The sequence below is a fragment of the Hyperolius riggenbachi genome, chromosome 11 (assembly GCF_040937935.1).
Source record: "Hyperolius riggenbachi isolate aHypRig1 chromosome 11, aHypRig1.pri, whole genome shotgun sequence".
Taxonomy (NCBI): Eukaryota; Metazoa; Chordata; class Amphibia; order Anura; family Hyperoliidae; genus Hyperolius; species Hyperolius riggenbachi.
Window position 1 is genome coordinate 127296555 of NC_090656.1, and position 22347 is coordinate 127318901.

The window sequence follows — 22347 nt, forward strand, 5'->3', positions numbered from 1 at the left end:
AGGACAGTGGCCAGAGACATGATTCCATAGCCTCATCCATTGCCCTAAAGTGGTGCATTATGGGAGTTTCATTTCAAAGGGGGGAAAGGGATAACATGTATTTAACTTCTCTCTACAGAAAGAACAGCATTCTTTGTGAAGTACATTGAAAAAGATCAATAGCAATAGGTCAGGACTGGAAGTGTTTTCCACACTATCCATGAAAAGGTTTGCTTTTAAAGCCCACCTACACTTTTCTCTCCCACCCGATGTACATTTAGAAGGATGTCCATTCAAAAAGGGTGCTACGGTAATTTAGGTGCCAGAGAAAGACACTAGTGGAATATGATTACTAAATAGCCACCGGGGAAGTTTAGGCACTGCCATAGGGAGCGGCTATAACTGGAAATTTGGGCACACGCTATTTGAGACCGCAGTTTGTATAGCAGGCAGCCAAGTCACACACTAATTTATCGGGGGGTCTCCAGCGACCAAATTTAAAATTAGAGTTGTTAACCACTTGCCGACCGCGCACTCATACCGCGCGTCGGCAAAGTGGCAGCTGCAGGACCAGCGACGCAGTTCTGCGTCGCCGGCTGCAGGCTAATTAATCAGGAAGCAGCCGCTCGCGCGAGCGGCTGCTTCCTGTCAATTCACGGCGGGGGGCTCCGTGAATAGCCTGCGGGCAGCCGATCGCGGCTCGCAGGCTAAATGTAAACACAAGCGGAAATAATCCGCTTTGTTTACATTCATACAACGCTGCTAACAGTAGCAGCGTTGTACCAGATCAGCGATCCCCGGCCAATCAGCGGCCGGGGATCGCTGTCACATGACAGGCAGGAGCCTGTTAGAGGCTGCACAGGACAGATCCGTTCCTGTGCAGCCTCGGATCTCCAGGGAAGGGAGGGTGGAGAGGGAGGGGGGGAATTTTGCAGTGGAGGGGGGCTTTGAGGTGCCCCCCCCGCAACACCCAGGCAGGCAGGAGCGATCAGACCCCCCCAGCACATCATCCCCCTGGGTGGGGAAAAAAGGGGGGCGATCTGGTCGCTCTGCCTGCACCCTGATCTGTGCTGGGGGCTGCACAGCCCACCCAGCACAGATCAGCTAAAACAGCGCTGGTCCTTAAGGGGGGGTAAAGGGTGGGTCCTCAAGTGGTTAATCACAGCAATGGGCTGTGCCCAAACATCCACGGCACCTCTGATTCCAAAATTACCTTCTAATAGAAGGACCCGTCTCCCCCCAGGCATACATTTAGAAGTATCTAAGTTTAATTCTGGCACAAGATATTTAAAATATTGGTAATACCTACAAGTTCTCCCTACGTCACACTAACCTCTCCTCCCACCAGTTGACACAAATGCCTAACACTAACCTAACCCTCAGGCTTGACTATATTATGTTTGGCTGAAGCTGAACTCAGAACCGATCTGACTGTCAATTCTATCACTATATCAGTATATGAGCAGATCAAATTATAAATTTCTCTGCTCTGACCCTACCGCTATATGAGTTTCTAGTCCGAAGTCATGTAAACATGTGACATCAAAAAGCCATCAGATGCTCAGTAAGGGCTACAGTAGGGACAGTACAGGTGAGGTGTTAGTGCTCCATAGCAGGAATCTTTATCACCAGTTTGATCTAGAGCAATCTGTTACATGATTGTTTGAATTGGTTGTCACTGGGTAAATATGGGAAATGGTATAATGTGGTACATTATAGAGCAAAAAAAAAAAAAAAAAAAAAAGGGTGTGTGTGCGCGTGCGTGCGTGTGTGTGTGTGTGTGTGTGTGTGTGTGTGTGTGCACGCATGTTCTTGAATGTTAGTCTGGAGAAACGCAAACAAATTGTCATAAACAGATGAGTGCTACACAAGGTTTCCTTTGGAATCGGTAGGCAACATTAGTATATTTAAACTTCAATCGTTAACCAGAAAAGAATTTCCAAATCTAACAAAAGGTCAAATTGCTCTTTTCAGCATTAGCAACAAACTCTCTATATTATTAAGACTACAGTTGCTGGAGCTCCCCAAATGTCCTTTTTATGAAGTGACTGTCCCTCTTTTGACCAAAGCCCCCTGTCCTTTTTTTCCAACTAATTTCTCTCTTTTTCAGGACTCATCTATTAAAACAATATTATTTGACTACCTCTAAAATGTATTGCTATCCTTTAGTCTAATTTAAGGTGTACCTTATTTTCAAATTATGAATTGAAGAAAAATTAGTACTGACAGAAAGGTACACACCATACAATTTTGTGTTAGATAGATGGTTCGATAGATAATTTCCGGCATGTCCAATCTTATTTTCGATCGTTTGTCTGATCGATTTCTCATAGAAGTAAGTGGAAATAGATAAGAAAAGATACCAGGATTGAATCGGAAATCGATCAGAAAATCGAATCGGAAATCGATTGGACGGCAAATCGACTGAAAAAAAACGCATCGTGTGTACCCAGCATTAGGCACTTATGGCAAGCAAATAGTCAGCATTGTAAAGCAGGACAGTGTATAAGTTCATGGAGAGATCTCACCCACAGACACTTCAATTAATCCTGCTTGTTGTTTCTTGGAGAGTTGTATTTAACTATACAACACTGTCGAGTCAAGTGGCTAGTTACGGGACTGCTAGGACAAATCCACTGTACAGTTATTCAATCAATCCAGTAGTTGTAAGTGTATGTGTGCCCTTGACTCTGTGCTATGCTCAGACACCGTCTGCTGGTGTTTTTCCATTGTCTTGAAATCTGGAAGAAGATGAAAGCTAAGAGGGAAGATGTGAGCTATATCAGATGAAAATGCCACTTTGAAGGAACTATAAAATGTAAGGAAAGTATTTAATGCTACCATAGCCAAAATATCACAGATGGGTAGGAAATTATATGCTCACGATAATTACATTACACTGAACTCTTTCATAATCCTAAATGATTATATACAATTACAGTATAGGGCATAAACATAAGCGAAAAAAACAAAGTACACATTAAAACAGAAGTACATCTGGAACCATATGAAGAGCAGCAAACGAAACACAAATCATCCTCTCTTACAAAGAAGACAGCCTAAACTTTGGTATACCAACTCAATAAATGGAGCGACTTTACACATACAGCATATGTATAGCTTTTCAAAGTGATGTGTAATATAATATTCAAATGATGATTTATCTCGGGCATTAATGCCCATCCACACTTTTGTTTTATTTGTATGTTTGCCGACCCCCCTCAATTCTTAAAGGACATCTGAAGTGAGTGGGATATAGAGATGGTACAAGGAGATCCAGGGAATGAGGAAATATAAAGAGAACAACCAGGAGCCACCAGTGAGGACTTCAAGTGCACCAAACAAGTTCATATACAGAGTAAAAGGGGTACTCACATTTTTGGGGTTTCTACTATGTGGGGGATTCTTTACACCCTTGCTTGGAATAACGCTGTAACCCCAGAGGTTGTGCTCCTGGGTCGGGAAGGTTAGTTCTAAAAGTACTAAAATAAAAACACAACCACCTTCCAATCTTATAACATAAGGGAAGGTAGGAAGCGCCCAATTGGAAATAAAATACTGTAAAAGGCTTACCTCTCCTGATGAATCCGCTAAACTTAAAAGACTGATAAGTTTAATGGACAAAACAAAGATAAGACCGCGCATTTCGAGGTTGTCAGCCACTTCTTCAGGTCAATGACAAAACAATGTTCCAAGTGGCTACTTTGCAAGTATTTTATTTCTAATTTCGTGACTCCGACGGCCCTTATGTTAGTGGATTACGGAGGTTGCATATTTATTTTATTTTTAAACAATACATATTGCCTAGCTGTCCTGCTGATCATCTTACCTAGACCCTGAACAAGCATGCAGATCAGAAATTTGACTGGATGTGTTGCATGCTTGTTTCAGGTGGGTGATTGAGGCATTACTGTCGCATGAACGATCAGCAGGACACCAGGCATCTGGTATTTTTTAAAAGGAAATAAATATAGCAGCCTCCATATCAATCTCACGTCAGGTGTCCTTTAACTACCACTGCTGTGGTCACCCCTCCCCGAGCCCACCACCTCTGATTTACTGGCCTAGTCTCCTGGTGAGGGGGGATTCAGGGATGTATATAGGAGGGTTGTAGGAAAGGTATCGGAACAGCACCACACTTAGCCAAGACAAAAGGCTCGGATTGCTTGACTCCATTTTTTTTCCGGCCAGATAGTGAAATCACACGGCACTGAAGCTTAATACCTAAGAGGTAAAGGTCTAAAGTGTAATGTATCACTGAATAAAAGCTGCCATTTTACACCAATTCATTTTTTCAATATTCAGGAATTTTGACAGGGATATTGCCATCAGTTTCTGAAAATCTAAAATAAAATAAGCAGATGGGGTAAAATGCTTATTCAATCTCTATTCAACCAGGAATTATACAGAGGTAAAGGGAACTTGAACTGAAAATAAACTGACGAGAGAAACAATGATATTTAGCCTCCTGCTCCTAAAAATTCTTTTTAAAATCTCACAGTTTTATCGATAAGGTTATCACATGCTTAGATACTTATTCTACCATAGTTTAAGGGGCAAGTATACCATTTATCATGTTTACTTACCTACCCTACCCCTGTCTCCCTCCAACTATATCCACCTTGCCCCCCACCCCCAACCCCCTTATTCACCTATTCCAATATAAAAATCATGGCAACTAAATGTTAATTTTATAATCATGCTTTGCTGTTTTTGTAAGATGCCATTGGCCTTCAAGTGATTTACATCTGTACACTCTGTGATAACTTGTTTCCCAATAAACTGATCTATCCAAAAAAAAGTTTTATTTTCTGTTTAAAAGGTTTCTGCTGGATGACACGTTTCACACAGTATGATACAGTTCAGAGTCCAATGCTATGAACAATTGTTTTTTTTTAATCTATTCCTTGCATTTAGAAGCTGTTCTCTGCCAGGAAAGAGCTTTATGGTTGTAATTCCTTATCAGAGAGGCTTACAGCTATAGCACCACTAGAGAAAAGTTGACACTAGCATACCTGAATTTTTAACGCTTTTAGAGAGAAAAAAGAAAATAAAGGAACACAGCCTAGTTATATGCAGGAATGACGCTGTACATAGATATGTTTATCTCATCATGTCACGTTAGTTTCGGTACTCTAAGTCAGGAGTCTGCGTAACAACTCTCCTGGCCTCAGCACACTTGCCCGTTGCGGAGAAGATTTCATCAATGAGAGTCAGTCAGTGTGTGATATGCAATGCACAGACAGTACTGGCTGATGGGCATACGAATGAGCTGTGCAGCAGTGCGTTCCAAGAACGTACTTCTGCATGTATTTGTGTGAGCAACATACTGCTGTCCTATTCATTAGGATTGAAAGGGGCAACAAGCACTGCAACTCTGAGCAATGCAGATGCTGAGCATTTCTGTAAATTGCACTTCCTTGTGTTTTGCATAGTCAGGCTACATTCACAGTGGTCAATGCGTTGTGTTCCCTGTGACAGCAGAACACAACATATCGGAAAAGTGGTGCTGCACATCATGCTCTACGTGTAGGGTACAGTGAAGCATACAGTCAATGTAAAGTATGCATCGCAATACTCCCGCCGCACTATTAACGTGACTTAGGTGCTGCATCGCTGTTACAAAGCAGTTACACCGCACTGGAAGGCATCATCATGAACGTTGCCTAAGACCATAAGTGTGCTCAGGCTCCTAGGTGTCCTTATACACATCAGTCATAATCGATCGACACCTTTGGAAAATGTGTACAGGTGTCTACATGATATGTGGACATGCAGACACCTGTACACCTGTCCCCCAACCCTTACACACTCTAAAGAGCTGTGTGGCTGGTGTCCGATCATTTGACCTTTGTAAAATGTGTTGCATTTTTTTTAAACTGCAATTTGCTGCCTTCCACTTGTTCCTTTCCCCCAATAGATCAATATATCCTGCTCAGCAGATATTTGCACAGGGTTTTTGTCTTCAGGTGAACAAAACTACGCATGTGTTCAAAACACAAGTACATGCATTTTACTCTTCTGATGCCCAAAGCATTTTTTTTCAAGAATATTTTTTATTGTGGTTTTTCACAAGAAAAAAATTACAGTACAAAAGGCAGCAAAACATAGCCACAGCAGCCTTCTGAACAGTCATTCGATATTATAAAACACTAGTAGTTACAAAATTATATTAATGTATATTCAAAATGTAACAACAATCAACTTATAAATAGATGTCTTTGGTCTGTCTACATCCTCCCTGATTGGCCCCCTCTTGGCCCTGAGTTTAACTATTGTTTGCTAGCCAGTTTGTCATTAAGCTTCAATTTATAAAAAGAAATCCAGCATCTCCAAACTTCCCTAAACTTTTTATGACATTTTCTTTTTATATACATTTTTAATCAAAATCAGTTCCCTGTGTATGAGCGTCACCCAATCCTTAAGTGGAGCGTTGGGCCCAAAGTATTCTTTAGAGATAGCAATAAAAAATAGTTTTGGTTTTCATGGCAACATACGGCTACCAGTACCATCTGAATGCTGTGGTAAACCGAAACTTTATTCCGTCAGAACACTTTTCATACATGAGGTGTGAGCAGTCAAAAAAAGTGTAAATGAATGCATGTTATTTTATACTCCATGCACGACTGGTAATCATGACATTTCTGAAAAGGGAATCTGTACTCTCTGCAAGTGTTGACTTGAAGTAGAGTGTATATTGTTCCCTCCTTTATAAAGGAGGCAAAATAAAGAAACTAGTAACTTAAAAAGACTAGGGATTCAGGGGAAGTAAAACCAATAAAAATCCATTACCTTGAGAATCTCAACTGCAAAGAGAACCTTCCTCTGGCCACATACAAAAAAATGGAGTTTCTAATAAATAAATAAATAATACATTTCTTGTACCCTGAAATATAGTTATATATAAATCTAGAAAAGATTTGAAACAGATTATTGCAGTAATACAAATTCTCCCAACATTGATGGCAGCTTGCTTTAAGCTGGGATGACATGTATGTTCACAAAATTCTTTAAAGTGACCCCAAGATGAAAATCCACTGATAGACAAAAAGACAAGACAAATAACATTTATATTGCGCTTTTCTCCTTGCGGACTCAAAGCGCCAGAGCAGCAGCCACTAGGACGCGCTCTACGGCAGTAGCAGTGTAAGGGAGACTTGCCAAAGGTCTCCTACAGAATTAGTGCTGGCTTACTGAACAGGCAGAGCCGAGATTCAAACCCTGGTCTCCTGTGTCAGAGGCAGAGCCCTTAACCATTACACCATCAGCCAACTGAGATAAACACTTGTATTTATCCTCCTACGCCTAAAAATTACCTTTTTTAGATATCCCATGGCTTTATTTTATATTTAAACATTTACAAAGTAGATTGAATGTTTTGTTGTCTCTGCTCAATGGCACTCTATTAAGTGTCCCTAAATGAAAATACATGAACTATTGACTTTTTTCTATCTCCTTCTGCTCTCCAAAGTTGTATACTGCTAGGAAAACTTGTATTGCTGTAATATGCTTATCAGTGATGTGTACTATATTCTAACAATGTACTGACGAGACAGAAGCTGTCACTTCCATGGCCATAGTAGTAAAAATGTTTCTGTACTTTGGGTTAGCCCAAAAAATGATGCAGGTAAAAAAAACAAAGTCTTGTAAAACTAATACCTTTTAATGGCTAACTGATAAAGTTAAATTATGCCATGCCCACAAATGAACAATTTCAGGCAGCAAAGAAAAACAAGTAAAACAGCCATACACATGTTTATCTCATCATGTAACATATCACCTCGGGTACACTTTCAGGGCTTGTTTACACTGCAGGCGGTTGTGGCTTTTTTCGCCTGCGTGCGGTTTTCAAAAACGCCCCTCCCTCCCGCATGGACAATGAATGAGACGCCTCAAAAAAGCCCAACTTGGACAGACACGCGAGCCGAACGAAATGTAAAACAGCAAAAACAATAATATTAATGTTACACAGTAGCAATAAATGACAAGATGGGCACAACTACAGAGAAAACATAGGGGCCTTTTCCACTAGCAATCACTAGCGTTAGCGCAAAACGCTAGCGACTGCGATTCAGCAAAGTAAAAAAATGTCCCGGCATTTGCGATTTTGCTATGCAGTGCACTGCATAGCAAAATCGCGGCAAAAATCGCTCCGCGGCGCGATCGCGATTAATTAAAAAACGAATCGCGGTAGTGGAAATTACCTACCGCGATTCCTATGTTAAAATCACTAGCAATTAGCGATTTTGTAATTCAGCATCGCAATTGCCGCTAGTGGAAAGTGGGGTTCTTGGTTCAACATAGGATTTTTTTTTTCTAAATACTGAAAGGAAAGTGTATTTATAAAGTTTAATTGTATCACACGCACTATAGGCCTCTATGGATGAATAGAAAGGTTAGGGATAAAATAAAGAGGAAAAGGAATGCCTATAAAGTCCTAAAAAAGGAGGGTACCGAGGCTGCACTAAGCAATTATAAGGAGTGCAATAAAAATTATAAAAAAGAAATTAGGCTGGCAAAGATCGAAGCTGAAAATCAAATCGCTAGGGATATCAAATCTAACCCAAAAAAGTTTTACAAGTACATCAACTCTAAAAAAAGAAAGGTTGACTGTATAGGACTCCTAAAGGATGAGGGTGGGAACTCAATGGTGGATGACCAAGGTAAGGCAGAGTTATTAAATGCTTTCTTTGCTTCTGTCTTCACAAAGGAAACAGCACTGTTGCAAATTACAGAGGCAGAAGAGTCTCAATCTTCTAACTGTAATATTCAATACTTAACGCAGGAAGAAGTAAAGGCAAGACTAAATAAATTAAAAATAGACAAGGCACCTGGCCCGGATGGCATGCATCCTCGGGTCCTAAGGGAATTAAGTTCAGTTATAGCTAAAATCCTTTATCTTATCTTTTGTGACTCTCTTGCTACTGGCAGAGTCCCAGTGGATTGGCGTACAGCCCACGTTTTCCCATTATTTAAGAAGGGCAAAAAATCAGATCCAGGAAATTATAGACCTGTAAGCTTAACATCAGTTGTTTGCAAACTATTTGAGGGGTTACTAAGAGATACTATACATGACTTCATAGTAGAAAATAATCTTATTTCTCAGCATCAACATGGGTTTACTAAAGACAGGTCCCTGTTTGACTAACATGCTCAGCTTTTATGAGGTAGTGAATGCTAATATGGATATTGGGAATGCTGTAGATGTGATATACTTGGACTTTGCAAAGGCCTTCGACACTGTTCCCCACAGACGTCTGGTGCTAAAGTTGAGGATGCAAGGACTGGGGAAGAGTTTGTGTGCATGGATAGGGAACTGGCTAATGGACAGAAAACAAAGAGTTATGGTCAATGGATCGTACTCAAAATGGGAGACTGTTAGCAGTGGGGTCCCACAGGGGTCTGTACTGGGTCCAGTGCTCTTCAATTTATTTATTAATGACCTAGTAGATGCAGTAGTGAGCAATGTTGCTATTTTTGCAGATGATACAAAATTGTGCAGAATCACCAACTCTCAGGAAGATAGTGTCATATTGCAACAGGATCTGGATAGGCTGGCTATATGGGCACATACATGGCAGATGAAATTCAATGTTGACAAATGTAAAGTCATGCATTTTGGTTGTACCAATGGTCTAGCACCATACAAAATAAATGGGATACAGTTGGGGACATCAAACTTGGAGAAGGACTTCGGAGTACTCATCGACAACAAGTTAAATAATCGTACTCAATGCCAAGCCGCTGCAGCTAAAGCGAACAAAATTTTGGGATGCATTAAAAGGGAAATATAAACTCGAGATGCTAGCATAATATTGCCCCTGTTTAACTCTCTAGTAAGGCCACATCTGGAATATGGAATTCAGTTCTGGGCACCACATTACAAAAAATATATTGCAGTTTTAGAGCAGGTGCAGAGACGAGCTACAAAATTGATACGTGGGATGGAAGGTCTCGCTTACCAAGAAAGGTTAGATAAACTGGGTTTATTTAGTCTAGAGAAAAGACGCCTTAGAGGAGATCTAATTAACATGTATAAATACATCAGAGGGCAATATAATAGCTTGGCGGATGAGCTTTTTGTCCCTAGGCCTTCTCAAAGGACTAGAGGACATGATCTGCGCATGGAGGAAAAACGTTTTAGCCATTTATTTAGGAAAGGGTTCTTCACAGTAAAAGTGATTAAGATGTGGAATGCATTGCCACAGGAAGTCGTTATGGCAAACTCTATACCTGCATTTAAAGGGGGCTTAGATGATTTCCTTGCGTTGAAAGACATCCATGGCTACAATTACTAGGTTATGCCTAATGATGTTGATCCAGGGATTTTATCTGATTGCCATCTGGAGTCGGGAAGGAATTTTTCCCTTTTGGGGCTAATTGGACCATGCCTTGTGGGGGTTTTTTCGCCTTCCTCTGGATCAACAGGGATATGTGAGGGAGCAGGCTGGTGTTGTACTTTGTACTGGTTGAACTCGATGGACGTATGTCTTTTTTCAACCAAAATAACTATGTAACTATGTAACTATGTAACTATAATTGGTTTTCATGTGACTTAATAGGTCCACTTTGATACTTTAAAAACTACAGGCCAAATAAAGTAAACCAACCGCAGGTAAGTCCATATCATCCCTCCCCATATCCGTTCATGCATTAAACTTACAATGCAAACATTATTTTTATAAAAATGTACTGTATTATGTACAGTACATTTGTACTGTACATATGTAGCAAATAAAGCTAAACATTAAAAAGGTCATGCTTTTTTTCAATGTCATTAGTGGAAGTGGGTGCCTAAATTTATTTAACTGCCAAATGTTCATCTAAGACAACTGAAACACTATACAGGATCATCCAAGATAAAATAGTTTAATTTATTATGAGTAATCCATCTACCTGGCACATTACCAGCAAGTTTTTCCTACCTTTAAAAAAATCCAGGGACACTTCCCAATATAGATGCAGGGAGACAGACTACAGAGTAAATAAGATTCTGACTGTAGTCCTGAAGATAGTCAGCCAGCAAAGATGGAAGTGTGATTTTCAAAGAGGATGGACAGAATAGAGAGAGAGTTCATCACCCGTTTAACGTCTGAGTGCTGAGCGGAAGGGGTCAGATGCATCCGAAATAGGAACTTCTAAATAGCTTGTGAGTAATTGTTTTCTGCTGCTAAGCGCACAAGCAAGAGTCCACGGACGGCAATATCATTAAAAGGAAAGTCATTCCTTCCATTTTGCAACACAAGCCCAAGCAGAACAATTTTGAAATATTACATTTAAAGCTTCCTGGGAGAAAACAGGAACAATAAAAAACAAACATCAGTTTGAAAAGAAGAGAACAAACAACATCTCAGTATATAGTTATAAAGTACATAAACACTCAGTTGACAAGGTCAAACCTTTGGAGCATCTAGATTTGTATAAGAGGCACTAATCTATTCATATTCCAGCATAAACTGATTCTTTTCATGAACACAAGAGTAAATAAGTACTGCTGACCTCATTAGAAGCAAGCTATGGAAAACAACTCAGAGGGAGATTCAGTAGACTAAAGAAAACCTAAGGTAGCCAAAAACTGGTGATGCCAATTTACTAAACAAAAATCAGCCACAAACCGTGCAAGCAAGTAGCCCATGGTGGCAATTCAATAGGTCACAAAGTGATTCCCGTTGCCAGCAATGACAACAGGGCTTCTCTGTTTAACAGCAGGAGAGGCTGATCTGTAGACATGTTTTTAAAACCGCAACCTGATTTTTTTGTCAGAGAATGTAAATAAAAGATCCTGCAGGTTTTGCTTTGGTTTTATTAACCTTTTATAGCCTATACAGACAGGTATTCCTCACATTACTTGGAGCCCTATACCATGATCCTCTGCCCCCTCTAAGAATATCTCAAATGAGATATAAACCGGTAACGTGGAAAAAAACATATCGAAGACCGAAATTGGCATCCCTGATCCCATCACTTAGGTCAATGAAGTAGGTTTATGAATAAACATAATTTTTGATTGGTAAGTCTGTGGTGAAGACGATTGGCTATTCCGGGTGTAGATGCTTACATTTTTACATGTGGAAAGCGTACGCCTTATTTTCCACATGCGTATTTTTATCGCGTATTTACGCATACTTCATGCGTCTGACATTTTTTTGATTTTGCACATTCCCTGTACCTATTGGTCGGCGTATCGTTGGCCTCTGCGAGGTGATTGGAGCAATTTAGAAGATTAAGTTTCCCATAAGGTCCTACTGTAAGGGGTGTGTTTTAGTTTAGGTGTCCAGTGTGATTGATCGGCAACAGGGCGTTCTGGTCATTCTGACTGGCTCCCATGTGGAGCAACTAATATTTAAGGCTGCTTTGGATTGCATTTCTTCAGAGGGCATATTGGCTTGATAAAGAGAGGAGGCTCCTTTCGAAACGTCGTCTTAGCTTGCCCTATCTGCAGTAATGACATTGATGCCTTAATAAAAGACCTTGAATACTACTGAAGACGGTGCTGGGTCTCTTCTCTTCGCATTTCCATTGTTGTTGCTGGAGGCAGAGGGAGGACGACTGGAGCATGTCACACTTCGATGGTTGGGTGCTGCCTACTACTGTTTCTTTCCATATAATTGTATGGTCAGTGAGTTAACAAGTAGAATGTTTCTGCAATGCAATGGATAAAGTGTGTATGTACCCTTAAAGGACAACTGAAGTGAGAAGAATATGGAGGTGGCCAGCACTGTCTTATGTGCCACATTGCGCATTAATACTATGTGCATGTATCACACTAGTGCTTTTATATGTTCTGCCTGTAGGTGCCATCATCTATTATTGCTTTACCACACATTTGGACTGTTTTTCAATCTGTTAGTTGCAACTACAAGCAGATAGCAGTATATAGGACGAGAACCCTGCACAGATTCTTCTCTACACACTGATCTAAACCAAACTATATGGTCTTGCCATTTGATGGAGGCCATATATGCATATATATATATATATATATATATATATGTTTTTGGCATTTAAAGGCCAATTGTCCCCATATACAGCGGCATCTTGATACTGATAAATTGTTCACATGGCTGTTTGTTAATAGGTGGATGCCTATCAATTTAAAGAGACACTGAAGCGAAAAAAAAACTATGATATTATGATTTGTATGTGTAGTACAGCTAAGAAATAAAACATTAAGATCAGATACATCAGTCTAATTGTTTCCAGTACAGGAAGAGTTAAGAAACTCCAGTTGTTATCTCTATGCAAAAAAGCCATTATCTCTACGACTTTCAAAAGTCGTGGAGAGGGCCGTTTTCTGACTTTTATTATCTCAACTGTTAGTTAACTATTTACTTTTCCTCTGGCAGAGGAGAGGTCATTAGTTCACAGACTGCTCTGAAAGAATCATTTTGAATGCTGAGTGTTGTGTAATCTGCACATATTAGAGAATCATGCAATGTTAGAAAAAACACTATATACTTGAAAATAAAAATATGAGAATATTTTCTTTGCTGCTAAACTTCTAGTAATTATTCATAGAACACAACCAATTCATTATATCATATATTTTTTTGCGCTTCAGTGTCTCTTTAAGCGAATGATGATGTATAGGACACTCTAACCTATCACTGTGTATAAACCAGGGCTGTGGAGTCAGTAAAAAAAATCATCCGACTGACACCAAAATTGCTGCAACGCCGACTCCTCAACTTCGACTCCTTAGTCTAATTTGTACAAAGGCTATGGATTTGGTTAAAAAAAAAATTTGGTTCAAAAAAAAATCTCCAGGTACCCAAAATTGTTCCGACTGACTCCACGACTCTGACTCCACAGCCCTGGTATAAACAAGGATTTTGAATAACTATATTTTTGTTTGTAGGCTTCTGAAATGGTAGGTGTCACACCACTGGCATGTGATTGTGGTTAGAGGCGATGTCTGACTATGTTATCGGGACACTGTGGTGTAGATCACTAGCTTGGAACTGTGATTGGCGAGATGTTCTATTATGCATGCTATATAAGCACAATATGTGTGATCTTGACTATTCTGTGACACCTAATTGGGCACTAACAATTACAGAGGTGATGAAATATAAATCACATAACCTTCAGAATGGTAATCCTATGCACTTTTATTTATACACTGGGAGCTCATCTTTATCCCTGCTTCCCCTCTTTCTTTCCCTCCCTTCCAATTTCTAATCTCCCCCCCCCCCCCCTTTCTTTCCTCCTTGTCCTTCCCCTCCCATCCTTTCCTACCCTGGTTCATGGCGGACCCTGATCCGTTTGGGACTACTTGTATCCAGAACTGATAAAGCTGTATTTTTATTTTTTAGGAGATGATGATATGCTAATCAAGAGATGAACAACTCCTGAGGAAGTGAAGCCTTGTTCTTCACAAAACACGTCAAGCTATATGCTCGGTCTTGATGTACTTACTTTCACTTCTTAATTTCAAATTATTGTATGAGACATTTATGGTCCTAATTATTCAGATAGCGAAAAATGTCCAATGAAGATTGGCAACTTCCCTTAATTATATGATGTGGATTAAATTGTACTGAAATCTTTGATCTGGATCTTCCAGATTATTTTATCTTTTTTATATATGTAGGTTTTTTGGTGATTGTAAATGTGTTAAAATAAAGAATGGTTTTTATATGCTAAGCAATGTGACTGCCTTTACTTCTGAACATTTGTCCCCATTAAACTCCCACAGACTCCTTCCATTGTATTCAGAATATGGAGGCTGCCATATTTATTTCCTTTTAAACAATGCCAGTTGCAGAGACAAGCATGTGGCTAACCTTGTCAGATCTGCAAATTATTGTTCTCAGCTTATGGTTAAAAGTATTAGAGACAGATGATCAGCAAGATAGCCAGGTAACTGGCATTGCTTAAAAGGAAATAAATATGGCAGACTCCATAGCCATCTCAGTTCAGTTGTCCTTTAAGCTTTGTACAGAGGCTAGATTGCTGTCATTAGCAAATGAACAATTCACAACAACAATGCAACAAATGAAGGAGGTCTGATAACAGCACAGTGCATTTAATTACAATGATGGCACAATGATGGGATCATTAGCAGAATCTCAAAAGTGAGGATCAAAAAGTATGTCATGCACAAAGATTTTGGATGGATAAATAATCATTCCTTGATTCCTGTGTTTTCTACCAACTACTACTTCTTCTCACCATAACAGAAGAATCAGAATGGGTTAGTCTACATAGTCAACAATGAGGGCTTTAAAAAAAAAAATATCAAAGTAACATAATTTGCAACAATTTTGTGATTTTACCGCAATTTTCATTCAAGTTAATGGGAGAGCGTTTTCAAAATGCAAAACGCTGGCAAAAAACACTGCTAGTGGGCAGCCCTCCTACTAAAAATCCAATGCTGAGTGTAATTTACCTTCTTACAAAAACTAAACTATATGTGATAATTCAGAACGTTTTCATTTTTTTAAGCCCCCTATACCTTCCTAGTGGTTTTGGGTTACAATGAGCTCTCGGGGTATTCTATTGTACTGGTCAAAGCCCCATCTCATAGAGCCATATCAATCCATACCATGCACTGATGAGGACAAGAAAGTCAGAAACAGGTTGTATGTATGTTGGATTGATGTAGCTCTGTACAATGTATAAGCTATAGGCTTGCTATACACCAGTGGTTCTATGTGAGCCTGGCTTCAGGGGCATAAAGCGATAATTTGCATATTCAAGAGTGATGCATCATGGGAAACCACAGTTGCCCACTTAATTGGAATTATCAAAAATACCTTCTATTAAAAGGGCCACTACTGCAAAAATCATCAAATTTAAAATACATGTAAACACATACAAATAAGAAATACGTTTCTTCCAGAGTAAAATGAGCCATAAATTACTTTTCTCCTATGTTGCCGTCACTTTCAGTAGTTAGTAGAAATCTGACAGAACTGACAGGATTTCGACTAGCCCATCTCCTCATAGAGGAATATCAGGGTTTTGTTTATCTTCAAAAGCACTTAGAGAATGGTGGTTGCTCTGTCCAACTGCCAAAAAAGTGTGCAGTGAGCACGTTGGCTGGCCAGCATCAATGTATAAATCCTTTTCAGAGAGTGTCTTTATTAACAATAAAGGCCATGCTGCGAACCCCCCATGAAGAGGAGGACTAGTCCAAAACCTGTTGGTTCTGTCAGATTTATACTGACTACTGAAAATGACAGCGAGATAAGAGAAAAGTAATTTATGGATCAGTTTACTGTGGAAGAAAAATACTTCTTATTTGTATATGGTTACACATATTTTAAATTTCACAATTTTTTGCAATAGTGGTCCTTTAACCATTCTAGGACTGCGTGATGACGATTGACGACCGCAGAGTGGTTCCCCCAGGACTGCCTAACACAGAAAAGCGTCAAGTCCTGGGGGAGGAGATTAGCGAGGATCGAGCGTGCGGTTGCATGCGCATCCCCGCTTGAGTGACGGAGCGGAGCTCCGTTAGTCTTCAGCAGATCAGAGCGCTGTCTGCTGAAATGAGAACTTCAGGATATGTTAAACTGAAGTAATCCTTTTACTTGTATCAGTCACTGTAATTAATATTTCATTACCATTGTATATGTAAACTAGATGTAGATTAATATTTCATTACCATTGTATATGTAGACTAACCCAGGGGAGCTCTGTCAACAGTCTGCCAGCGGCGATTGTCGCTAGCAGACTGTATACAAAAGAAACGGCCTTTTATTTACTTTGTACAGTGCTGTGATCTACTGCAGAGCTGTACTGGGGACAGCCCTGTCACTTGGCTGTTCCCTGGAGCGGCTCTGAACGCGATCCCCTCTCATAGGCTGATGCCTATGAGAGAGGGTCGCCCTGATTGGCCATCAGAGGGAGAGGGAAGTCAAATTTATTTTAAAAAAAATGAATGAAAAAAAAAAGCCTGCAGCAGCGATCAGAGCCCACCAACAAAAAGCTTTGTTGGTGGGCAGAAAAGGAGGGGAGATTCATTTGTGTGGTAAGTTGTATGGCTCTGCCGCGAGCTGTTAAAGCTGCAGAGCACTGCATTGTAAAAAATAGCCTGGTCACTAGGGGGGCGTGTAAGCCTGTGGTGCTTAAGTGGTTAAAGAAGACAAATTACACTGAGCGTTGCTTTTTAGTAGGAGGGCTTTTTGGTCTCTTTTAGTCCCCTATACTTTCCTAGTGGTTCTGGGTCACCATGAGCCGTCTGGGTACTCTGTACTCCTTTTTTTAGGCCCATCCTGAAGCGTCAATGGTTTTAATATGACATCTTAAAGCCCCAAGGACAGGAAGTGAGGACCAGCAAAATAAACAAACTATTACTATTATTTAGTATTTATATACCGCTGACATAGTATTTATATAGCGCAGAGTATATTGTCTTGTCACTTAACTGTCCTTCAGAGGGGCTCACGATGTAATTCTTACCATAATCAAATGTCTTTGTATGTATCGTGTAGTGTTTGTATCGTACTTTAGGGCCAAATAAGGGGGAAGCCAATTAACTTATCTGTATGTATTAGGGATGTGGGAGGAAACTTGAGCAAGAGTGCTAACCACTACACCACCATGCTGGCAGTCTGGGATGTTAACTTTCCAACATTCTATAAAAAAATGTTTTGTTACTTTGCCTGCCACTCTTGAATTGACTTCACCTCTTCCTGTTTAGCCAGGAATTGATGAGATTTCTCACAGATGAGGAACCAAGAAAGCAATACAATTTCCAAAAATGTTTAACTCATCATCTTCAGACAGTTCTGCAAATAATGTTATTACAACTGGAAAAACTGATCACACATTAAAAACATTATTCAAGTTTATAATAATCTTAAGACAATTCTGTTATCTTTTCACATAACAGAATGGCCGAGTTCTGACTCAGAGAGCTGCTTATTCTTAACACAGCAGGAGGTGCAAACATGTTATTTAAACACACTCCATAACAGTCAGTGTTTTCAATGGCATAAATGCTATTTTCAGCAATTTGTCAAAGCAGCTTATAGAAAAATAATAATGAAATATTAATTACAGTGACTGATACAAGTAAGAGGATTACTTCAGTTTACCCTATCCTGAAGTTCTCATTTCAGCATACAGCGCTCAGGTCTCCATATAAAGGAGCACATGGCTGAATAGAGTGCAATAGTTTGTGAAGCTGCCAGAAACCTGAAAACTGTAAGGAATGCATGTCATGTCAAACTCTGGCCCGTGGGCCCAATCTGACCCTCCGTGCCATAAAATTCAGCTGTCAGGAACTCACCTGATCGCTCCAGAGATGCGCCTCTCCCCTCTGGCGCAAGACGCTATCCAGGGACTTCCGGATCTGCGCTCGTGGATCAAGCCCGCGCCAGTCTCTATGCTCCTCCTGTCGGAGCCGAGCGCTCTCAGGCTGGGGGATGGGCACTTGTGGTCATGCGCCCGTACTATTCTCTTAGACGCCGGCGATCATAGTGTCAACTGACAGCTAAGATCAGCTGACACTTAGGTAGGAGATTGTGTGCAGTGCCAGCTGACATGTCTATCAGCTGACATTCAAGCAGGGCTGCTATGATTGGCTCCTGAGTGTGTGGCCGGCCACTGATTGGGTGCATGAGAATATATAAAGCCTGCTGCGTCAGTATGTTGTTGCCCATGATAGCATTAGCTCGCTAGCTGCTGGGTGCTTGTATTGCTTGTGCAAACTTATTCTGCAGGATTATTGGATACCGACCACTTCCTGTTATTGACTACTCCTGTTTGCTGCCTGGACTGACCTATTACTTGGATACTTGTTATGACTCTTGCTGGACCAACCTCGGATTGTCTTTGACCTGATTCTGTTTTGCCCGTATGTACTGCGATTTCCAATCTCCTGTGTAATTCTTTGGACTATTTCTGGATTTGTTCTCTGTCTGTTAGTTTGGTTCTGGTAGTAATTCTGCCTTCTCGGCCTCAGTCCTTATACTTTGCACGCAGAAATCCTGGGGGTAACCGTAGTTGGGTAGGCCACCTCCCATTCATGTGGGGGCTTGTCTATAGGTAAAGAGTGTGGTGCTACATTGGGGTATAAGGACTGAAGGAAGGCTGGAGATCTGCCAGGCCTTACATCGGCCTGACAGTGGTTTAGGAATCAACAATGCTCGTGCTCTGTTCCGTCCACCCGCCCTCTTGCTAGGACTAGCCACTTGCCTCTTTTTCTGCAGGATGAATGATTGTGCCCGACTCTGCCCTCTTCCTTCGCCTCCTTTCGCCCTCTTCCTGCTCCCTCTTCCTACGGAGTAATAGAGCATTGCCACGCTCTATCACTTCCTGTTCAGCTCACTCCAGACACTTACATCAAAGCGGTGAATGTTGCATGTGATGGTCATTCTCCTCTGCTGTCAAAACGGACTTCCCAGAGGAGATGTTAGGCCCGATTCACATTGGCGTTTTTTCTGGATCGGAATTGGAACGTATACTGTACAAACGGAACGGACGTGAATGGATCCAATGTTAGCCTATGGATCCATTCACATGTGTCCGTTGGTATGGATACGTTCCGGTCCACGGATCTAAAAAAATGCTGCAGGCCCTAATCTTCCGGACCGTTCTGCCTAGAGGAACGGATCCAGACAAAAATTACTGCAGCATTGGGACAATGTAAAACGGAACGTTTTTTCACACTAGTGAAGAAACGCACCGTTCCACAGGGGATGGGGACATGGGCCGACGCAAATCTGGTGAGGGGAGGGTGCAGCAGCCAGGGGGTGGGTGAGGGAGGGTTAATACATACCTTATTTTCAGTAGTAGCCAGTTGTAGAGGTTTCTGTTTTCTTCCACTAGTCACATGACGCGCTGTGTAGTCACAGCGGAAGAAGAGGAAGCCTCTACCGCTGGCTACTACTGAAAATAAGGTATGTTTTTGCTGAGTGAAAATGGATCCGATCAATCATTGATCAGATCAGTTTTCACTATGGACTGAGCCATCCGGATCCGGTGAAGTGGAGACTGGATCCGCTCACCGGATCCTTTTGGCTCAGAACGCCAATGTGAACCGGGCCTAAGAGCGGAGGCAACAAAAGTGAGAGTTTGGGGTTAAGTTCAACCGCAGCTGTGAGGGAACACAGGGGACAGGTGACACGCCCCTCCCCCTAGCATTTCACTCTGTATACTAGTTTAACCTCCTCAGCGGTAATCCAGGGCCTGAGTGAGTTATATGCAGGAGCTGCTGCAGATCTCTCTGTGGTATGTTTTTTTCCTTGTTTTTAGGGTCTAAAAGCTTGTGAAAAAATTGTACGGCTTTTAGACACTAAATCTGGACTTAATCATAACGCCAGAGAGGATAATAATATTCTATATCATGCAGTTTGCAGTGCACTGCACTGTATAGTTAAGCTTTTGCAACACTTCTGTAATGTGTTGCAACTCTGCAGTGTTCTCTTTATGGACCCCTCACAGTTCATCAATTGCATTGCAGAATAATTCTGCATGTGAACTCCATGCCCATACAATTCTATGGGGCTGTTAACATCTCTGCATTGTAAAGGATCATGTAAATTCTAACTTGCTGCATACAGGCTTTGAGTCTCCATTGCATTTCACACACACATTATAATATATGTGGTATGCAGGGGCGTCTGTGTCATTAGGCAACTATAGATTTTTGCCTATGGCGCCATTGGTGGTAGTGGGCGCTCTCTCGCCGCTCTGTGCGTGTTTTTTTTTTTTCTCTTTCAGCCAGGTCGGCGCCGGCTGTGACAGGCAGCTCAGCCTGTGCCCGGCGCCGCCTACTGGTCCGCCCCCTTCCTCTCCTCCTCAGAGCGAGCAGCACGCACGTTAGGTATTATGTGCGATGCCGCCGCCTACTGGTCCGCCCCCTCTACCCGCCCCCTCTCTGCACAGAGCGTGCGATCGTCGCACGCTAGTTTGACACGTCGGCGCCGCCCCTACCTCCGCCCCCCGCCTGTCACACGTGGACGCCGCCGCTGCAGATAGATCGTCGGTCGGGGAGAGGAGTCTTCTGCATGTGAGTAAATACTTTTCTTTTTACAGGTTTAGTGAAACACTGCCCGCATTAGGATAATTTTCTGGGGAACGCTGGCCACATTACGATTATTTCCTGGGGAACGCTGGCCACATAGGATTATTTCCTGGGGAACGCTGGCCACATGACGATTATTTCCTGGGGAACGCTGGCCACATACGATTATTTTCTGGGGAACGCTGCCACATTAAGATTATTTCCCGGGGACCGCTGGCAACATTACGATTATTTCCTGGGGAACGCTGGCCACAATACGATTATTTCGTGGGGAACGCTGGCAACATTACGATTATTTCCTGGGGAACGCTGGCCACATACGAATATTTTCTGGGGAACGCTGGCCACATTAAGATTATTTCCTGGGGAACGCTGGCAACATTACGATTATTTCCTGGGGAACGCTGGCCACATACGATTATTTCCTGGGGAACGCTGGCTACATACGGTTATTTCCTGGGGAACGCTGGCCACATGACGATTATTTCCTGGGGAACGCTGGCCACATTACGATAATTTTCTGGAAACGCTGCCGCATTACGATTATTTTATGGTGAATGCTGGCCACATTACGATTATTTTATGGCGAATCATTGCTGCGTTATGATTATTTTCTGGTGAAAGATTGCCGCATTACTTTTATCTCATGAAGAAACATTGCTGCGTTACGATTCTTTTCATCAGGGGGGCAACCCAAGGGGAGGGGGCGCCACAGGTTTTCTCGCCTGGAGTGACAAAATGGCTAGAGACGCCCCTGGTGGTATGTAACACACAGTGTGAATCCAGCCTTAGTGTAACCCTTGGCTATACATCGTCTCCTCACCACATAGAGTGTGCGTGTATATGGTGAAGGTGGGCTGTCACAAATTGTTGTGTCTGAGGAACCACATAGGTCAGAAATGGTCCTGTCTATAGGTCTTGCTAACTTTACATAGTTTTAAGCTAACTGTAGACATCTATAAAGGTTTTGCCAAGCTAAGGAGACATTTGTACACTGCTCACTTATAAGAAAGATGGATTGCGCTTATTATGAACATCACCTACCACTAGTGATGGTCATGTCTAGAACTCATGGAGAAGCAGGTGATTTGTTTGATCAGCTGATAGATTTGCAAAGCTCTGAATTACTATGATCACATCCTACTTTAGCACTTGATCATTACTAGCCAATCAGATACTTGCATATCTATCACATGACCAAACGGATTAAATGCTTCTCCATAAGTTCTCAGAGACATGATCATCACTACCTACCACTAATTATCTATAGATTGCTTTCAGCCAAAGACACGTAAGTATCCTGTAGTCTAAAGCTGTCTTTTATGGATATTGGTTAGCGATGATCGTTATGCAGACATTCTGCTTCTCTTCCTGCTGAGCACAGCATG

General features: G+C 41.4%; 1 long non-coding RNA gene across 3 annotated transcripts in view; it reads right to left on the reverse strand.

Annotated features, from left to right (window-relative positions):
- The window catches only part of LOC137538716 (uncharacterized), a 793867-nt gene that overhangs the window by 557248 nt on the left and 214272 nt on the right, over positions 1-22347 (reverse strand). The window lies entirely within an intron of this gene.